Here is a 19,087-nt window from a genome sequence, read left to right as displayed (position 1 = left end):
TTTTTTTTTTTTTTTTTTTTTTTTTTTTTTTTTTTTTTTAATTTTTACATTTTTATAATATTTGCATTTTGCTATTTATTCTTTTTTTTTCGCCCGATTCGTATATAGAGAAATAATTTCGATAAAAACTGAATATTTTCTCTTAATAAAAATGACTAAAAATATATTTTTAGTATCATCACGGATCTTTAATACGTTGTTAAGTTTGTAATTTAATACATTTTAAGTAAAATGCCGTCTTCATTAGCGGAAAGTTTGAAAGCGTTCATAATACCATATGGTCGGTGAGCCTTCTACCTCATAAAATACTTTCCCGAGAGAGGGGGAGAGAAGAAGTGAAAGTTAGGTTAAAGAGAGTTAAACGCGAAGACGTATCAAATTCTTTGCGGTTTATTTGACATTATTGAGGTGAGAGTTCTGGGTTCACATGAAGTGCTCAGTCGGCGACAGAAAAGTTTCGCGTGAATCGTTTACACGATGAATAGTCATTTTCTAAAGACCTATTATAATCTATTTATTGAAATCGATTAGCCAGTTCACTTTGTATGACGAGTGTATACGTCATGATCTGTCCATTGGTTCTTGTGGCACTTTCCCCTAAGATTCATATCGTCATGAACGTGTATTTGCCATAATAATGTGTTTGAGAAAATATTTACGTTATTTCGTCAAGACGTTTCATTTCGTAACTTAATTCTGTATTGCGCATGCTTTGTGTTTGACGAGTATACTCGTTATCGCTAAAAAAGTCGACACAGCTAACGGGTTAAACAAATGTGAACTTATAAAGAGTGAGGGAAAGATGGAAGCGCTTTGTTGAGTAAAGCCTTATCTTTTTCCCTATTTTTATTATCGTCATTCAAATCGCATTCCGTTTGACCAAATTGATCAAGAAGTGCCTAGGGATCGATTAGCATGAGAAGCTATATATGACAAATAATCTATGTTATCATACTACTAGGAGGAGTGCACTTCAAAATCAATATAAATAATGCGTTTTTTGGCTTTAACCCTCAACGGTACGAAAGTATTTCAAGTTTACTTCAAGTTTATCGAATAGGTAACGAGTAGAAGTAAATTTACAGAAGTGACCTGTCGTAACGATTAACGCGTTAATAGTAAATGTGTGAACAATAAGAATAATACAAAAATAATAAAATGATTTTTGCCGCCATATGTACCCTGCGGCTTGTATGGCAGCTTTGGTGTTCGTTAAGGGTTACAGTAATGCATTGCAATCGCAGAGTTATCATAGAATTTTTTTCCTTTAGAGGCGAAAGAAGCAATTTTCAAGTGAAAATGAATTATGAAAAGTTTTTATTAATCCTGTGAATATCTGCTTCGGGTTGCTAGCCAATACCCAGTCACGCGTACATACATTCAAATAACATTAACACATTAAAATCTTACCTAATTTTGCGCTAAGTAGTAATAGATCGATAAACAATTCTCGATACTAGGTCAGAAAGAACTATAGATAATAGATTTACTTTGTAAGGTTTATCATAAATCGTATTAATGGGTTTCAGGAATGAAACACTCCTCCGGGGTTGGTAGTGTATCGGGAATACATAAGAATAATTTTATTTTTCTTTCTAATCTCTTTCAAGAATAATACAATTTCTAGCATTTTGATGCCTTTCTTAAAATACTGTATTATTTTGATTTGAAAGGGTTTTTCCTGAAGATGGGTGTGTGGCGCAGCAATTCAAACTTTAGTTCATGCAGCTCTGTTAAACAAGTAACGTGTTGATGTGCTTGTTTCACATTGGGTTTAATGCGGTAACCATTTGAAAAAGGCAGCTGCCTAATGCCCATACATTGCCTGTTGACATCTCTGGCATATCACTTATCAGCTTCTAATTTCACTTTTCTCTTTTATCAAAGAATAATTTTCAGCATTTTTTGGAAGAAAAAATTAAAAAAAAAAACCTAAAAAGTTATTTATTTATTCAGCTGAAATAACCTAGAGTTAAACTATAAATCAGTGTATGATAAAGGGAGTAAAGTAAAAAATATTGCTCCAGACCTCCAAAAAAAAAAAAAAAAAAAAAAAGAAACAATAAACGCCTAAGTAATAGAAAGAATCATCCCGATTTCAGTATTATATAGCAAAATTATATAGAAATTGTTCAGCGAGCCGAAAAGATGGAGGAAGGAATATGTGTATAATCAGCGAGAGGAATAAGCAGTAATAAGCGGTAAATGACTTTATAAAAACATACGCAAAAATCAAGTTGCATCTGTTTCAGATCAAATTACGGAGGACTAAGGATGCTAATTGCGGATCTGTAGAATAGACTCGTTAATGTAAAGAATCGAGATTATTATTATTGTTATAGAGAGGTGGAAAGAAAGATTAGTATTATCCGTATCGTACAGAGCAGCCTGAAACGATTAGGAAGCTAGCAGTGTGACAAGTAGATAACTTCGCTATGCTTCGTAAATCTGCGAGGCACATTAAGTAGGCCTGTCTATTATAAAAACGGGGAAGATATTAAACTTTTGATTGACATAACAGTAAGGACAATGCCCAACGTCTCAGGCGTATGAACGTCAAGCTATTTTCATAAAATGGAACCTACATTACATGGCATTACAGTTTTTATTCGTTTCCGGCTTTAGCTTAGGGCTATAATAGATAGCAATATATAGATACCAATAATTTGAGTTTTTCAGATTTTTTTCTTTGTCTTTCGTTTTGCTAGTTCTTTAGCTGATCCAAGCTTGCGAAAATTACATGGGACCACGTGTACATTCGTTGAAAATGAAAGGCGAAAATATCGATTAATTTTTAATTTCATATTTAATTTTTTGATTCCCATATGAGTTAATGAGAAGCAACGCTGAGACGCAGTTGAATCGCAAGCAAAGTTTATATTAATCATAAATATATTTAGTTAGATATATATATGCACGAGGTATGCAACGGTCTTTTTTTGAAATTTATTGAAAATCATTTAAGATATTCTTCGAATACACTCGTCATCGAGCCATTAAATTATGTACTTGATGGCCCGGTTAACGTAGAATGCCATACGCTTTTCGCTCATAACTTTCGGTTTTTCGGTGTTTTTGTGAATTGCGCCGTATATGCCGTACCATATATACTCTGCTGGTAGCAGCAGAATCTTGTCTAATGCATGCTAGCCTTCCTGTTTTGTCACACAACAAAGCACACCCTCTAATATGATCTTTTCCGGACTTTGCTACGGTCGCGCAATGTTTTTTTGACGTTCCTGTTAATTGCTTCAAAAATTACACAAGTTTATTATGCTTTAGTAGAAAGGAGAGGAAGAGAAATTTATTTGACAAAATTTTTTTTAAAGCAAAACAAATGACAGAGAATTGTCGAGTTTTCTGTTTTCTATTTTCTGTTTTTTTTTTTTTTTTTTTCTGATCGGTGGTAGCTGTTGAGAATGTGAGGAATTGAAAGGCTAGTGCTTATACACTAAGCTTGCTTGACTTTCGCAAAATAATTTCCTTTCCTTTTTTTTTGTGAATCGTTTGACTAAATTAAATTGTAGAGTGATTTTGCCAAAAATTTTATTTACCTTTGTTATGAAGTCAGTGTTGGAATTCTAATGCTTTTCGTTAACTGTCAACAACATTTTATCTAAACTGCTGCAACTTGCATGCCGTGGCATTTGGGACATTAACTTTAGCTGAAGCAAAAAAAAAAAAAAGAAGAAAGACTACCTCTCTGATATCCGGAACGGTGTGACAAAAGCAGCTTAAACATACACTTCGTACACTAACGACTTGAAATGACATACAATGTAACGAACTAAGTGATCGTTTGTATGGTCATCACCCAAGGATGAGGGTTGTGTTCAATTTGTGATAACGTTTGCAACATCCAGAAGGAAGCTTCAGAGACTCCTTAATATATATATATATTTATATATATATATATTTATTTTAATCATTCTAAGCAAGACTGTCTGTCTGTCTGTCCAAATATTTGTACTAAATATTTTCCTAAAATATAGTTAGCGCCTTAAACTTTGGCTAATCGATTAAAAGTTTTTGCACCCAGGTAGGTTAAATCCATCAAAGGACACGCCCATAGCAGATCATTGCCTTTTTCGAAAATAAAAAAAGGTGTTCTTTTGTCGTTACTTTTAAATCACAACAGCAGCACCTGTGCAAAATGAATAAAATCGGCCACATCTCCTCGATATAGATATAGAATATTAAATGTTTGCAGCATTTTGCAAAAAAGTTTCAGAGACCATATAAAGCCCACATATCATTGATTAGTAAGAAAAGTGAATTGCTCTAACCAAGTTTGTCAGTCAGTCCATATGTCCACTTGTCTATCAACTGCAAAATGAAGATATCTGCTTCAGCTGCTTGATGTCGAAAATGGACCCAAGAACCCAATGAATAAGCGAACGTTTCATCAATTGAATATACTTTGGCTTTGTGGATTTTTTGTCCACAAACTAAAAAAGCAACAACGATAATAGAAAAAAATTAGCCACGCACCCGCGATATCATAGAGTAAGAAAATTTAATTTTTTCCTTTTTTTTAAGTCCTCTCTTTTGGGAAAACGTAATGGGTATAAAAGATTCGGTCTCAGACGAATATAATTGTCTTATTTGTTAAGTTTTAAGCGGTTTTTAGTAGCTTGAAAATATAAAATGAATTAAAAAAAAACACACACACCAATTTATTTCTTCAGAATTTTTAATGAATTTTATTTTTCATAGAAACATTTATGCGCACACAATTAATTAATATGTATTTTTGTGTTCATTTTTTTAAGCAAGTTGAGGAAAAAACGAAGAAAAAAAACACAAAAATATTACAAAAAAAATAAATAAAAAATAATAATTTTTCAAGCAATTGAAAAAAAATTATTTAAATTCTTTATAAACGAAAAAAAAAATAAATAAATAAAAATTTAGGTTTTCAAAAATACGATTTAGCTTCTGTATATGTATTTTTTGACTTTCATTAGTTGTTTTTGTTTATGTTGAAGCCCGAACTAGAATAAGAGAGAAAAAAAAAAAAAAACAAATAAAAATGAATTGGATTTCTTTTGCCAGTTTTTTTTTTTTCATTATATTTTCTTAACAAAAACAAAAATGCCCAGAAGATATGCTCATATGTTACGTTACGTTGTATATCTCAGCCATTTCATAAGAAGAAATTATTATCCAATACCTTAGGAGATACGCTATAAAAAGTTGGCTTTAAATGAAGATCGAACTTTTAAAATCAGTTTGTCTTCTTTGCCCTAGATAGATATGCGGAAGTCATACATTTTAAGTAACGATTTACCCATCATTTGGTTATACCCCGCACATTTATTTTATTTTATTTATTGTAGTGAGAGCAAAAGGTAAGTGCTAACGAATTCGTCTTAGGCTCAATAATATAAAGTTTCATTCTTTTTTTGTTTTTGTTTTTTTTTGTTTTTTGTTTTTCTCTTCTCATTTTTAACTTATCCTGCCCTTTAGGGTTTGTTAACCAACATTTCGTAAACTATTTTTGTTATTGTTCAAAGAAAAACAGATAAAAATATTTTTATTTTATATTTTTACATTTAATATGAGATATTCAACCTTTAAGGTACAACAAGGGGGTCGGAGTGGAGCGGCCTAACCAAAAAAAAACCACGATTTTATATTCGATTTGCGTTGATTCGCTAAAGCGTGATATTTGATAGCAAGATAAAACAAAGATTCATTCACATCACATGATTATATATAGACTGTATAACATAAACATCGTATCATATCGTATCGTATCGTATCGTAAATGTTTTAAATCACATTTGTATGCATATATATATATATATATAGTTTGTCAAAATTTATGCAAGATTTGAATTAATAGGTGCTTGCATGTAATTTTTTGGCTCATACTCCTTTAAATTCGATGATTTCGATCTTTCCCGATATAAAGCAAGACTTTTCCATTGAATATTACAAAGTTATTGAGTGTATCTAGGCGCTAATCATGGAACGGTCCACATTCATTACCTTTGTTATTTGCTCGTCTTATATGGACGAAAACCCCGCTTAAACTCTTAAGGAACTATCGCCAACTTAGCAATTGATGAATTAACTGTTTTTAGACGCATGCATGCATGCGTGCGATGGAAAGAATCCAAAAGGAATGAAAGTGACTGTCATACGAATTGGCTGAAACTGCCATTTCGAACCCTTTCGTTATTGCAGTTTCATCGCTTGCCAGGTAAAGAAAAAAGAAGAAAAGTTTTCGGTGCCGTGTTCTGATTGGCGATGAAAAGTGGATCTATTACGACAATTCTAAGCACAAAAAATCATGAGCGGAATACCCATGCTATGCATATAGTGGGATCATCAAGGTGTAGTGTACGATGAACTTCTAAAACCGAATGAAATTATTACTGCAGATATCTACAGATGTCAATCGGACAGATTGAACGATGCATTGTTGCCCGCAATAGCGATTAACAGATGTAGCGTTATCCGCTTGTATGGCAAAACTCGCCCACACGTCGCAATAGTTGTCACGGGTACACTGTTGCACTTGGAATGTAAAGTTCCACTGCACTCAACGTGCTCAGCGTACATGGCGCCGCCTGGCTTGGCTTGCACGCGGTTTCGAAATGCTGAAGAAGTGAGAAAATGGTTCGATGATTGGATCGCTGCCAAACCAATATCGTTCTTTCGACACCGTTTTTTCGCCATATTGCCTCAAAGGTACACTCAAGGTGTAATATGATGTGACGGAGAATATTTGAATTAATATTCGACGAATATTGGACCAACGTTACTCAATAAATCTTTTTCATAAAATACGTAGTCCGACGTATACGACCACCGTAGCTTATAGCATATATTGACTTGACTTAAATTTAAGTCGCGACTAATATCGTACTTCCTCGAGCACTGAATAAAGTAATTTCGTATGCAATAGCATATCGGGTAAATGGCCTTGATGGCTATGCTGGCGTACGCGGACAGTTTTATTAAACTTTCCGACGACTGTTTTGCATAAATGTGACTAAATTTCGTATCGTTGAATCTACCTCCACCTTAAGTGCAGGGGGCGTTGGGGTCTGGTTCGCGTAGACTCTTCACTTCAAATAATCTGATAAAAAGAAATCCAGTGATGTTAAACATCTTCTTTACGGCGTTAAACGACGTTATCTCACTCTGCCGACAATATTTCATACGAAATTTGCGAACTACGGCCATTGAATATTGTTCAACAATGAAAGCGCATTATTCTCCCATGTAATTCTTCATTTTTATGAACCCTAAATTGCTGCTGTTGTCAAATTGTTTTCTTTGTTTTTCTTCTTTTATTTATTTTTTGGTGCCAACACTTTACCCCACAAATGGCAGCAAAAACATGTCTTGCGTACATTTTGGGAAATCCTATTATATTATGATTTGACAATGATTTCCAGGTAATTGAACAAACTTAGCACTTTTTGATGGTCGCTGAAAATGTTTTCGAGCTAAATAAGACAAAAAATTTCCTGGTTGTTTTTTTTTTTTGGAAACATTCCCCTTTTTATTCATCATTCATGGTCAAATTGTTCAAGGTCTCTGTAGCTTTTTACGATACGGTATCAAGATCTTCAAAATATGCTTTAGTTTTCACAAAGACCTTATCATTTCATTCAAATTTTTTTGCCTTGAGTTTGCAACAAATGGGGATTAGATCTGGAGAATACGACGCGATGGGGTAACAAATCTAACTGCGATTTGTCATTGTCGCAATCGGCTTGTGACTCGGCATTTTTGCCTAAATGCGAGCTAACTCGACATTCAGTTTTCTTATTTGTTAAATTTTCGGTTTGAAAACTTCTTGGACAACTTACGTATGCACGCATATACATACTTCATCCTTTGTATATATATGCCTTCTTATTGATTGCACGCTGAACCTTGATTTACTTATATTATATTTACTTATATACAAATATTCGGGAATTGATACAGATATGACGTTAAGCGAGAACATAAAATCGCGACTAAACGGTTAAATTAAAAATTCTAGCGTGTGAGAAGAGAGGGAGAGAGAGAGAGGAAATTATCAGTTATTTGTTACGTGGTTGCGAATAGGGTTATAAAGCAATTTGAACTTGACAAAAGTTGATTAGATTGTATAATAACAGTATTTCGGCATTCTAAAATCCTTTGTGAAAACCTCGGATCGGGTGGGGCAAATTTTTTAAACCCCTTGCCGTATAACCGTTCCTGCGGAAACGGATGAAAAATCGTTCATAATAATAATTTGTGATAAATAATAACTTTACCGAATTTGGATCGCATAAGTCCATTTTTTTGGATCCCAATTCATGCAAGCGTTAAGGGTTAATGAAAAATAAGCCTGTCTATTGCCCAAAAAGGTCTATTTTTTTGTTCCTTAGTGAATTAACCAATTAACCCGAATTTGGAACACGTTGGTCCATTTTTTACAACTCACCATACACATAGGGGCTCTCATGAGAGCAAGCCCTTGTATGTGAAAAAGTCTGATTTGTAGTTTGTTGTGGCATAAGTAACTGTAAAGCCTTTAACATGTAGATCACGGTTACTAAATTTGGAACACGTTAGTTCACCTTTCGAGTATCGTCTAATATGTGGCCTTTCATGAAAATTGTGCATTTACATACAAACAATGTATAATATTTGGTGTATTATTAAGATAGTGAGTGATAGTGGTTGTGTTAGGCGAACTGATGAAGGGTATCCATTTGTCGGCTATGCCCGATTATAGCACTCTTACTTGTCATTTCTTTCTTTCTATTTCTACTTCTAGTTTATCTTACTTTATATTCAAATTCTCATTTATTTATTTTACTCATATTTTATGTTACATATTCATTGTAACCTGCGACACTTGTTGTGCAGGAGATAATAAGCTTGTACGGATACTTAAGATATATCCAATTTTTATTTAACCGATTAATTCATAATCATATATAAGCATGTGCATGTGTATGTATGTATATGTTCGTGACCGTGTCCGTCCGCCAGCTTGTTCGTATGTGTGTCTACGTATGTATGTGCATGTATCCGTGTAAATATTTAATAAATACACTCATTAATAAATTGTATGAATGTGTGTTTGTTGACTTAATTTTTCAATATTTTCAAACACCTGTAAGCACACACAAGCATGCAAACAATTGACGAATTAAAGACAAACTCAAAAACGTATTGGTAAGCAATCATTGATAAACGAATAATAAAAAAAATTTTTAGTTAATAAATATTGAAATTTATGGTTACCATAGGTGTACCAATAAATACGAATGTATTTTTTTTTTTTTTTTTTTTTGATAAAATTATCAATGCGTTTTTTTTTTTGATTGGGTAGAAACTTCTAGGTTCCGAGTTGAAATAGTCATTGAACAATTCCGTTCATCTATTAAATAGCTTGCGGCGATCTGGACCAAACACTAATCAAAAGGAGCCAAGACTGAAGAATAAAATAAGCTGCAATCGAGACATGTTCCCAGTTTACGTTGAAGGTCATTTCTTTGCTTTGCATTTTCATCGTTTTCTAGACCAATATTTCCAGTTTGTAACTTTTTCATTCCAAGCCATCTTAACTATTTCTGCAGCTTCAGCTGCTCTTTTCTCGAGTGTAATACAATTAAAAAACAAAACAAAAAAAAAAAACGCTGTGTCCTCCGTTGCTATGACATCAATCTTTTCATATTTAATCTTACATTGAATCAATGTTCGGACCTAAGTTTCAGGAAAAAATGAACGCATCATGTAGCTAGGTTTATGAAGGCAATCAATTTCATCGGACTGTACTTATTTTTGCACCTAATATTGTTGGCGTGAGCATTCGTGAACTTGACAAGGTACACATGCACAAAGACGGATAAATATAGTCAGTCAATGGAATAATGGTTTTCTTTATTTTATTTATAGAGTTTACAGACAAAAGAATAATAATAATAATTATTATTATAATAATAATAATAATAATAATTATTATTATTATTATTATACTTTTATTTATAAACCCAAGTAACAGAGTCATCTTCGTCTTAGAGATAGATGCGAGGGAATTTTGGATACATATACCGTTTATTGAGTCGAGCAAATGTATAAAGCTTAGTATTTACTAAGTAATGCTGATAGTTAGATAATTGCAGCAAATTTTAATTTGATATCTCCTATAGATATCTTCTTATCCATATTTATTACTCTGATCAAAAAGTGTTGGGACATGTTCAAAGGCTTTCCTTTATTTTTCCCTCCTTAGTTTCGTATAACTCTAGTTAAGGCATTTGCGGCAAATTTTCATATTATTATGCTCAGCAATTAATAAAATATGTCATTCTACTTACTTGCATACTAAATCCAGGAAAAAGTTCGAGGCGTTTTTCTCAAAAATTTAATATACATATATATATATCTTTTTTTTCTGATCTATCAAAAACACTTGATCAAACATGCATCAAACACGCGTTATTCTGGTCGATAACGATTTGGCGACTTTTCTGAGAAAATCGCTCTGCTATCAGTCGGAAGAGCAAAGTTCGGATTGCACGGATATTGCCTCCAAACTTGCTAACTATGCACTCTCACTTTTAACTACGCTACGTTTACAGAAAGAATATTTTTCTTGTGCGAGGAATTGTTCACGCACTTTAATCGCGTGAAATTTAGCTATCAACGCGTAGTAGAACGTGAGCCTGAATTAAACACAAAGAATTACCTTAAGTGATATTAGAGTGGGTCTTGTGGACCGCAAACGTTTTTTGGCAAAATTACGCGATTTTAAAGTTTTTCTAGAAACGCGACGAATTTTCTCCAGTACACATTTTAATCAAGTCTTTAATAGAAATTTTTCAAAATTTATAAGTAAAGAGTTTTATGTTTACTTTACAACATCATTGCTGAGTGTTACTACAAAAAAAAAAAAAATAAAAAAATATTTTACTACAAAAATTCCTTATTACTTTTCTTTATTTGCCCACAGAGAGTTCAGCAATTGATCGTAAATATAGCAAAAATCTTACTGACCATCATCACAGAGATTCTGTGCATATGAAAATACGAAATATGAACGAAATGAATAATAAAGAATAAAAATAATTAAGTTTTAACTAATAGTGTAGTTTACTCCAATTTATTTTATTTCACATAAGCAATTTAATTGCATTTCTATGTCCAAAGAATATGTTATTACTTTGAAATTGTTTTTACAGTTTAAATTTGTGGTCTCAGTTAAGCCAAATTTTTTAAATTTACATTACTTAAAGTGTAAAAAATTACATTAACTATAAAAACAAAAGAACATTTTTTTGTGTTTTATTCTTTTTTTTTTTTTTTTTTTTTTTTCAAATCTCTTATGCTTCTTATTCTCATGGTAAAGTGCATGTTGTTTATATGTCCAGGACTATATATGCACATATATATATATATCAACAAAAAAACAAGAATATTAGTTTACAAATATAACATAAATATATATATGTAAATATATATTGTATAAGAGCCGTTTATTGTAAAAGTGAGGCAAGTCCATTTTTGGTTATTGCAAGGTAATTAAAAGGTTTACATTTCAGTAAATCGTAATCAAGTAAAAGCATTTTAATGAGCACGCGGCTCATCATTACATACCTTACACCACTTCCCTGAATTACAGTTATTCATGTAATGAATTTTTTAAATAAGAAGAAGAATTTTTAAGAGAAGATTGTTCCGACTCGAAACTATTTCAATAACATTCGTTCTTGAGGCAAAACGCATAAGGGAATATCAAATTCCATTGAAATCAATCTGGCGATTGAATAGAAGAATACAAAAAAGGCAGACATCAGACGGACAGAGGGACAGATAAGTTTGAATCGATTCAAAAAATCCTTGAGAAAATGATTCTGTATCGAACGGTCTATTAAAAGCTGAGTCTACCTCAAGTGTTTCTGGGTGCTATATATATCCGCATACAAATTTATTAAACCCTTGCACGATGAGTGATGTGAATTAAACGTATTGATAGACACTAACAGACGTATCTCATGTTCATGGTATTAGATAATGTAAATTTATTAACCAATAGTGTTTACAGTGCTAATAAAAATAGGTTGGAAGATTTTCTGGTTTATACCCACATGGACTTGTCGCACATTTAAAATTAATAAATTGTTGCAAACGTCAGTTAAAGGGGTAACATTTTAGTTGCATCAGCTGAAAACGAAACACTACTCAATTTTATATAAAGAATTTATTCATTAATAAACGTATTATAGTAATTTTGGGTAATAAATTAGAAATTCGTCTACCACTGCCAAATCTCTTATATTCCGGTAAGAATGAATGTGTCTTAGAATGAAAACTTGTGAACAATTGTGTGAAACATTTTCATCCCATTAAGGCCAGGGTACATACTGTGCTATTATTCCGTACATAATAAGCTTTCGGGTTGTCATAGCGTGTAAGCACTTGAAACCGCGTAATGTTGTTACTTTTGATTCTCTGGGATGCTGCAGTTTCATCCCAACACATAAATATTAAGTTAATCATTATGGAAATTGTGGAAAATCGACATTATCGTTGCGTTACAATAACATAATGCCTTTAGGAAATTAAACAACAAAAAAAAAAAAAAAATCAAAATATTTTTCCACATTATTTATAATCAAATCTCTGTCTACCTGCATATATTTTTATATTCAGTTCGGCATTTACAAAGTGAATTTCAAGTGAGTTGATAGATGGACTGAAATCACTTTCGCAGCAAACCTATTTAGAATAGCGTTAGCACGTCGACGCTCATTTTATTATTATTATTACTATTATTAATTTCGCCAGAGAAATAAACTCTAAGACTAAACTCTAAAAAGCACTAGCATGTAAGGCTATCGGCTTTTATTAAAAACTCTACCGGACTTGAGATTCGAACCCACGACCATTGACTTGCTAGTCGAGATTCCTCGCCTTCGGCTACTCAGGCAGATGATGCTGATTTTAAAATCAGTTAGTGCTTCCAAAAACACATTGCTTTGTTTTTTTTTTTTTTTTTTGGTTAATAATACTAAGAATATAGGGCTGCTATAGAACGAGCACACGCTATGACCGTCGTTCACGTTAACCGATTAATGGCTAAATCACAACTAATAGGGAATCTGTCTACAAATTAATTATAGATAAAAAGATTAAGATTATATCAGATTTTATCTATAATTATCACTACGATCGTATTTTTCAAAAATTGACTTGCACCATTTTCAAAATAAACGGCTCATATATAGTAGAACATTCTCGTCTCATAAGCCTATCTTCATCTTTGAGCATCATCTAATGTCTTATGTCCTATATATATATACATATATGTAATGAATATTTGCAAAAGCCTGATGCTCTTATTCTTTATGTGCTTTCATTGTTTCGCTACGACCAGAAATGAAATTCATTAGCACTCCTTGATTTGCAGGACACTAAATATTTTATGAAAAAGTCTCGATTTGCACGTATCCTGAAATGATATCCCTGTAGTTAGCCTTTGAGTGGTGAGCAAAAACATACTGTTCCAGTATTCTCTGATACCCTACATCGCTTGCGGTAAAGTGGTACATTAAATTTATGTGCATGTCTAGAACATATCAATGGACTTGAGAGAGGCCCACCTTTTATTATGGCAATCATTTTTGAGTCCATCTAAGTTTGTCTGTCCAACTGTCCGTCAATCTACAGTTCGTAATTTTTCAGATATTTTGAAGAAATTTGGTACACCGGTATCTCTTGGGGGTGAGGGCGACCGCTATCGAAAATGGTTCGAATCGCATCACTTTTTTGACCATTCTTCAAACTTTTTTTTTTTTTTTTTTTTTTTTTTTTTTTTTGATCTGACCAATCATGGGGCGGTCAGAGAGGAAACGGGAAAAGAGAAAAAGGTAGGGAGTGGCCACAGCCTAAGGGAGTAAGTGTTAGGCCTTTAACGACTCACAATAGCTACGAACAAAACAAACTCTACCGCACTTGAGATTTGAGTCCGCGTAAACTGGCGACACTGTAGGCAGGTATAGGGCATTTAATGGTGAGCCATGTCCCACAATAGTTTATTCACTTGTTTAATATTATATTTCATTTTCGTCAACTATCTAAGAGTATTTTTTTTTTTTTTTTTTTTTTTTTATTATATTTCTTTATGACAACTGTTTTTTTGTTTTGTATTTTGAGAAATTTTTTTAATTTTCCTTTTCCTGCTGACAGTTATCTTTTCTCTATCTATCTTATTTGACATTTTCTGAAAGTTATTTAAAACTTAAATGAAAATTTCATTAATTTGACTTTTTGTATAAAAGAAAATGTTTTGTATTTACAGTCACGTATTATGGTAAAAGCACTAGCCAACTATATATTTGTTATATCAATTTTAATGTTTTTTCTTTCACACCTTTGTTGTTGTTGTTGCTATTATTGTTGTTATTAGTTTTTGGCTATTGTCGAGAAAATTATAAATGTTAAAATTTTCAATTTTAGCCAAATGTTATTTGGCCATTTATATATAATCTACATCGGTTGCTTAGGCACTTTACTTAGAATGGCTTGGAATGGCTCTAACTTTCTACTTGAACTGCTCAGTTAAGTTGTTAAGGGTCTCGTCTTCCTCTAGCGCAGTTTTTGCTTTTGCTTTTGCTTAGCGGATTCATCAATCAATCCATTCATATTTTTCGATCTTTTTTTTTCTTTTTTATTTTTTCGTTATTCTTACTCTAAATAAGCAGAAAACCTTCTAACAATAAATATATACATAAAAATTAGTATACTTAGAAGGATCATCCATTGATGCAATCCAAATGCCTTTTACTAATGAGTATTAGCAGATATTAATCATACAATTTTTTAAATAATACCAGTATCGTGTTGATCATCGCCAAGACATCACTCGTCATACCTTTCTACCAAACAACCGCTAAAACCGTTTTGTTATCCTTTTATCCGTGTTAGCTATGCTGACGGCTTAGCATAAATTTGGAGACTAGAACAACAACATGACATATTTGTGTATTATTGTTGATCAAGCGCCGGTGTATGGTTCCCTCAATATTGAGTAAAATCGATAGCAGTGGATTATGGATCCACTTTAACCCGTCGAGAGGGTTCACAGCTGCCGATAGGCTACGGATTTTTTCTTAGTATCGAATGAAAAATCTTTCGATCACAAAACTGCTACCGAGTAACATATGCAAGTTATGATATCGACAACCGTAAGCCGACGCCAGCATTATTACATTATATAATCATAACAGAGTGTAAAGAGAAACTTTTTAAAAATTGAAATAAAAAATATAAAAGAACGGTGTAAAGAGAATGAAGAAAAAAATATTTCAAATATTTTTATGCAATTTTGTGGAAAATAAGCAGAGATAGGTGCATAAAAAACAATTTAATTTTTTTTTTTTTTTTAATTAATGTACTATTTATTAGTCAACTTTATTAGACAAAAGCGTGAAAGATTGCTATTAAAATAATAATAATAAATAATAAATATATTAAAATAATAAACTAAAAATTTCCCTTCAATTTGCTCCATCCTGTGACGCCATTTGTGATTTTCATAAACTAACAACTCTGCTTTAGTGCAAAACTTATGTTTAAACATTGCTACGGAATATCAAATTTAAGACAAAAATGCAAAATTTGCTGCCACACAACCACACACTCATGAATTATATGACAGTTAGTCTCCATGTTTAATGTCTGCATCTGCTTGGATAGCTTGCGAGTGGTTTCCGGCAACCAGCAGCTTGCAAAACAATCCTGCTAGATAGAGGGCCGATACCAAGTCCGGAGTACCAGATATGAAAGTTTGATTATCGCATACCTCTAATTACTTAGTGTTTAATTACTTAATGATAACCGTAGCTACCACGAACATTTCCCAAAGGACCGCACATAGTCGTTAGATCTCACGCGTTGTTTCGATCGAAGTATCTTGCGGCATCACCACTCTTGCTTAGTAATGCCAAACTACATACGGTATTAGAGTGAGTGTGCAACTTGATCTCTTTGGGTCCTATAGTTTTATCCGGCTAATGCTTCCTTGAATTTTTAATGTACAAGGATCCCAGCATACACAACCGACAAATGCACCCTATCAATTTTGCTGGCCTCCTCAATAACACACAGACCTGATTGTTCAATCTTGAGCCTCCCTTGAAGCTGAATTTTTAGTGAGGAAGTCTCCGAGCAGATGCTTCCGAACACTCCCGATAATTTCTCCAATGTGTAGTTTCCGTCGTCGGGAACTAATTTAAAGACAGTGACCAGATGTCCATACAGTTATAAGTCAGAAATTATGAAATCAATGTCTGGCCGCCTCCTTTATATGCTTTTTCATATAAGGCTTTCAATTTCTCGACAATTTACTTGAAAAGAAGTTAATAATTTTCTTCAAGTGAGATACAGACCTGTTTGTGGAGGAGATATCGTAAGATATCCTAATGATAAATCGGTCTCTGTCCAAACGATTTGTAGGACTTTTTTGCTACTTTCATTTGAAATCAATTGATTTATTAATTCATCCTTCGACACTGCCAGACACTTCCTATGAAAAGACTCGTATTCCTAGTATATTGGTTGATTAGAGTTAAGCTAGCGTTAGTCTAGCATCGTTTGCTGCAAATACCTTTTCGATTATCGTGTCTAAGATCGGTTTTATTTCAAAGCTTTTCAAATGATCGTGTGTTGTGCAATGTTTGCATCGCCAAGAGGCTATTGAACCATATCAGTGTCTATGCTATGTTTGTCGTACTAATGTCGGTATTGGCGAATCGGCTCCGTTTGAAATATCAATTTCGATGCTGATCCAACAAACTGCCAACCAATTCATAAATGAATAATACTTAAACCAAGTGAGTGCAAATCGAACTATTCATCTTTAATACTTAATAGCAATTATGAGTACTGCTAGCCACTGTTATTATTAACAGTATTCTTACTGCTACTTAACAAATCGTACATCATACTAATACATATATTAATGGTGCTAACACAGCAGCTCTGTTGGTTTTCTTATCACTATTATTCCTCCTATTGCTATTACTTCTGCTATTGCTATTACTTTTGCTATTGCTATTCCTATTGTCACTGTGATGTACTGACACGATGCTGTTATTGTATTGCTACTGCGCTACTATTACTATTTTTTACTAACGAAACGCTATTGGCACATGCACTGTGTCAATCTGCATTGTGTTGTAGTGTGCGCCTGCTCTAGTTGTTACATTTCTACATTTGAAGTTAATTATTGAAAAAGTTTAACTGATTAACTGATTAACTAGATTAAAAAAAAAAAAAAACCTTTTTTAATCAACTGCTGTGTATGGAAAATTTCTTGTTTATTTATTTAATTCTTGTTTTAAAAAAAAATAAGCAAACAAAGTAAACAAGGTATGAACATAAAGAAGGAAATTTCATGTCAAAGTCTTACATGACATGATGATGAGAGACAAATAGCATACAATAATTGGAAAATTTATAATAAGTAGATCTGACAAAGCTGAAGTTCTGTTGAAGAAATCATCAATAATGACAATTAATTGCTTTAATAGGCAAATTCCATCCCTTGCAAAAATGCCAAGGGATGCGAGAAATCAAATCGAAACTCTTTAAAATAGCGTTAACCCGTTAACTTGTTTTTTATGAGTTTTTTTATATTCTAAAAATATTTGCTTTTTCTTTGGGCGATAGCGTTTCAAATGCCACTTGTTCTGCACTACGGTATATTAAGTTTGTCGGGATGTATGTATGTAATAATCAACAATTTTTAAAATCGCCTTACCTCTACAGATCGATCTATCTGTCCGTCCGTCCGATCTTACTTCCTTCCTTCCTTCCCTCTTTTTATGCATTTTTACGTTTAACCCGTCGAAGCGTTAATCCTATTGAAAACGAAGTAGACCCTTTTTATGACGAGTCCTCATAAAAGCAAGCTTTATTTTGAAAAAGTCGTTATGTGAAAAGAAGATGAGATAATATTGCTATTGAAAAACTGAGTGGAAATAAATATTTTCAAAATAAACGTGGAAACTTTCGATCGGATGGGACCACTTTTTGAAATTTTTCACATCACAATTCCTATGAAAGGTGGGAAATGCTCTATAATTTTACATAATTTATAATGAAAATTGGTCCGCAATTGTAAGTCAAAGTGGAAATTACGGACTGTACAGAATTTGGACTACGAAGATTTATATTTTTGTATTATTTAATCTTAACAGTACCTTTTACCGAGAGGTAAAAGGTGTAAGATAAATTTCATCCTCTTTTATCCCAATAAAATCATGGAGCGCCAATGATCTTAATAGTGGTGGGTATCTAAGATTCGGCCCCAGCCAAATATAACTCTTTTATTTGCGGTTTTTTGTTATTATTTTCTTTAGTTTTTATCATCTTAACTTAAATGTTGGATATTGAGCTCTCACGTGGTAAACACCAGCATCTTCGCTAGATACATTGAGAGAATGTACAAGAAAGTAAATTGATTTTTAAATATGAAAAAACTCTCGATGAGAGTTTTCAACTTGGTCAAGTTATCACATACAAGTTTTTTTTATGGAGTTTTTTTTATGGAAAGTTAATCAACAAACTATTGGCCTAAAAAATGGCGATAAACAATTCTTTGGATTTAGTCAATGATATCTGATGAGAAACTTAAAGGTGCAAAGAAGAAAGACTTGTTGCCGTTTAAAAGTATTAGGTTGTCTTAAGCAAGCTCTTTTGCATAGAATCATCAGGGAAATGAAAAAATACTCCCTCTCTTTCTTCCTCTCTCTCTCTCTCTCTCTCTCTCTCTCTCTTTACACAAAAATTCTGGAGCGAAAGATTGATGCAAAATACCCTCAAGCTCAAGTTGTCAGAAAATAATACATTGTGGCTAATAGCTTTATATGTGCACTTGTCTTTGGGTTTAGATATACGCGGGGGAGGGGTTTTTTTTTTTTTTTGTTAAAATATTTGCCCAGAAAGGATCTTCGGGAATTTCGTGAAGTGCATTCTATTGTCGGTCATTATCAAATTCTGTGCCAATTTAGGGCTATGCGCCTCGACATCCGTCCGTTTGTCTGCGGTAAACATTCTTTCCGGATTATCTGCTTCAAAT

General features: G+C 32.8%; 1 protein-coding gene across 2 annotated transcripts in view; it reads left to right on the top strand.

Moving 5' to 3' along the window:
• The window catches only part of LOC119644808 (protein tramtrack, alpha isoform), a 73,089-nt gene that overhangs the window by 27,569 nt on the left and 26,433 nt on the right, over positions 1 to 19,087 (top strand). Inside the window, exon 1 of one of the 2 annotated variants that reach the window (XM_038044548.1) lies at positions 383 to 408. The exons of the other annotated variant lie outside the window; for it this stretch is intronic. The gene's annotated coding sequence lies outside the window, so the exon portion shown is untranslated. Of the gene's footprint in view, positions 1 to 382; positions 409 to 19,087 lie in introns of those variants that run through there. 2 annotated transcript variants of the gene reach the window in all.

The sequence above is a fragment of the Glossina fuscipes genome, unplaced genomic scaffold, assembly GCF_014805625.2.
Source record: "Glossina fuscipes isolate IAEA_lab_2018 unplaced genomic scaffold, Yale_Gfus_2 0, whole genome shotgun sequence".
In the NCBI taxonomy this organism is placed as follows: domain Eukaryota; kingdom Metazoa; phylum Arthropoda; class Insecta; order Diptera; family Glossinidae; genus Glossina; species Glossina fuscipes.
Note: the sequence above shows the minus strand (reverse complement) of the source record. Positions and strands in the feature narration are given on the sequence as shown.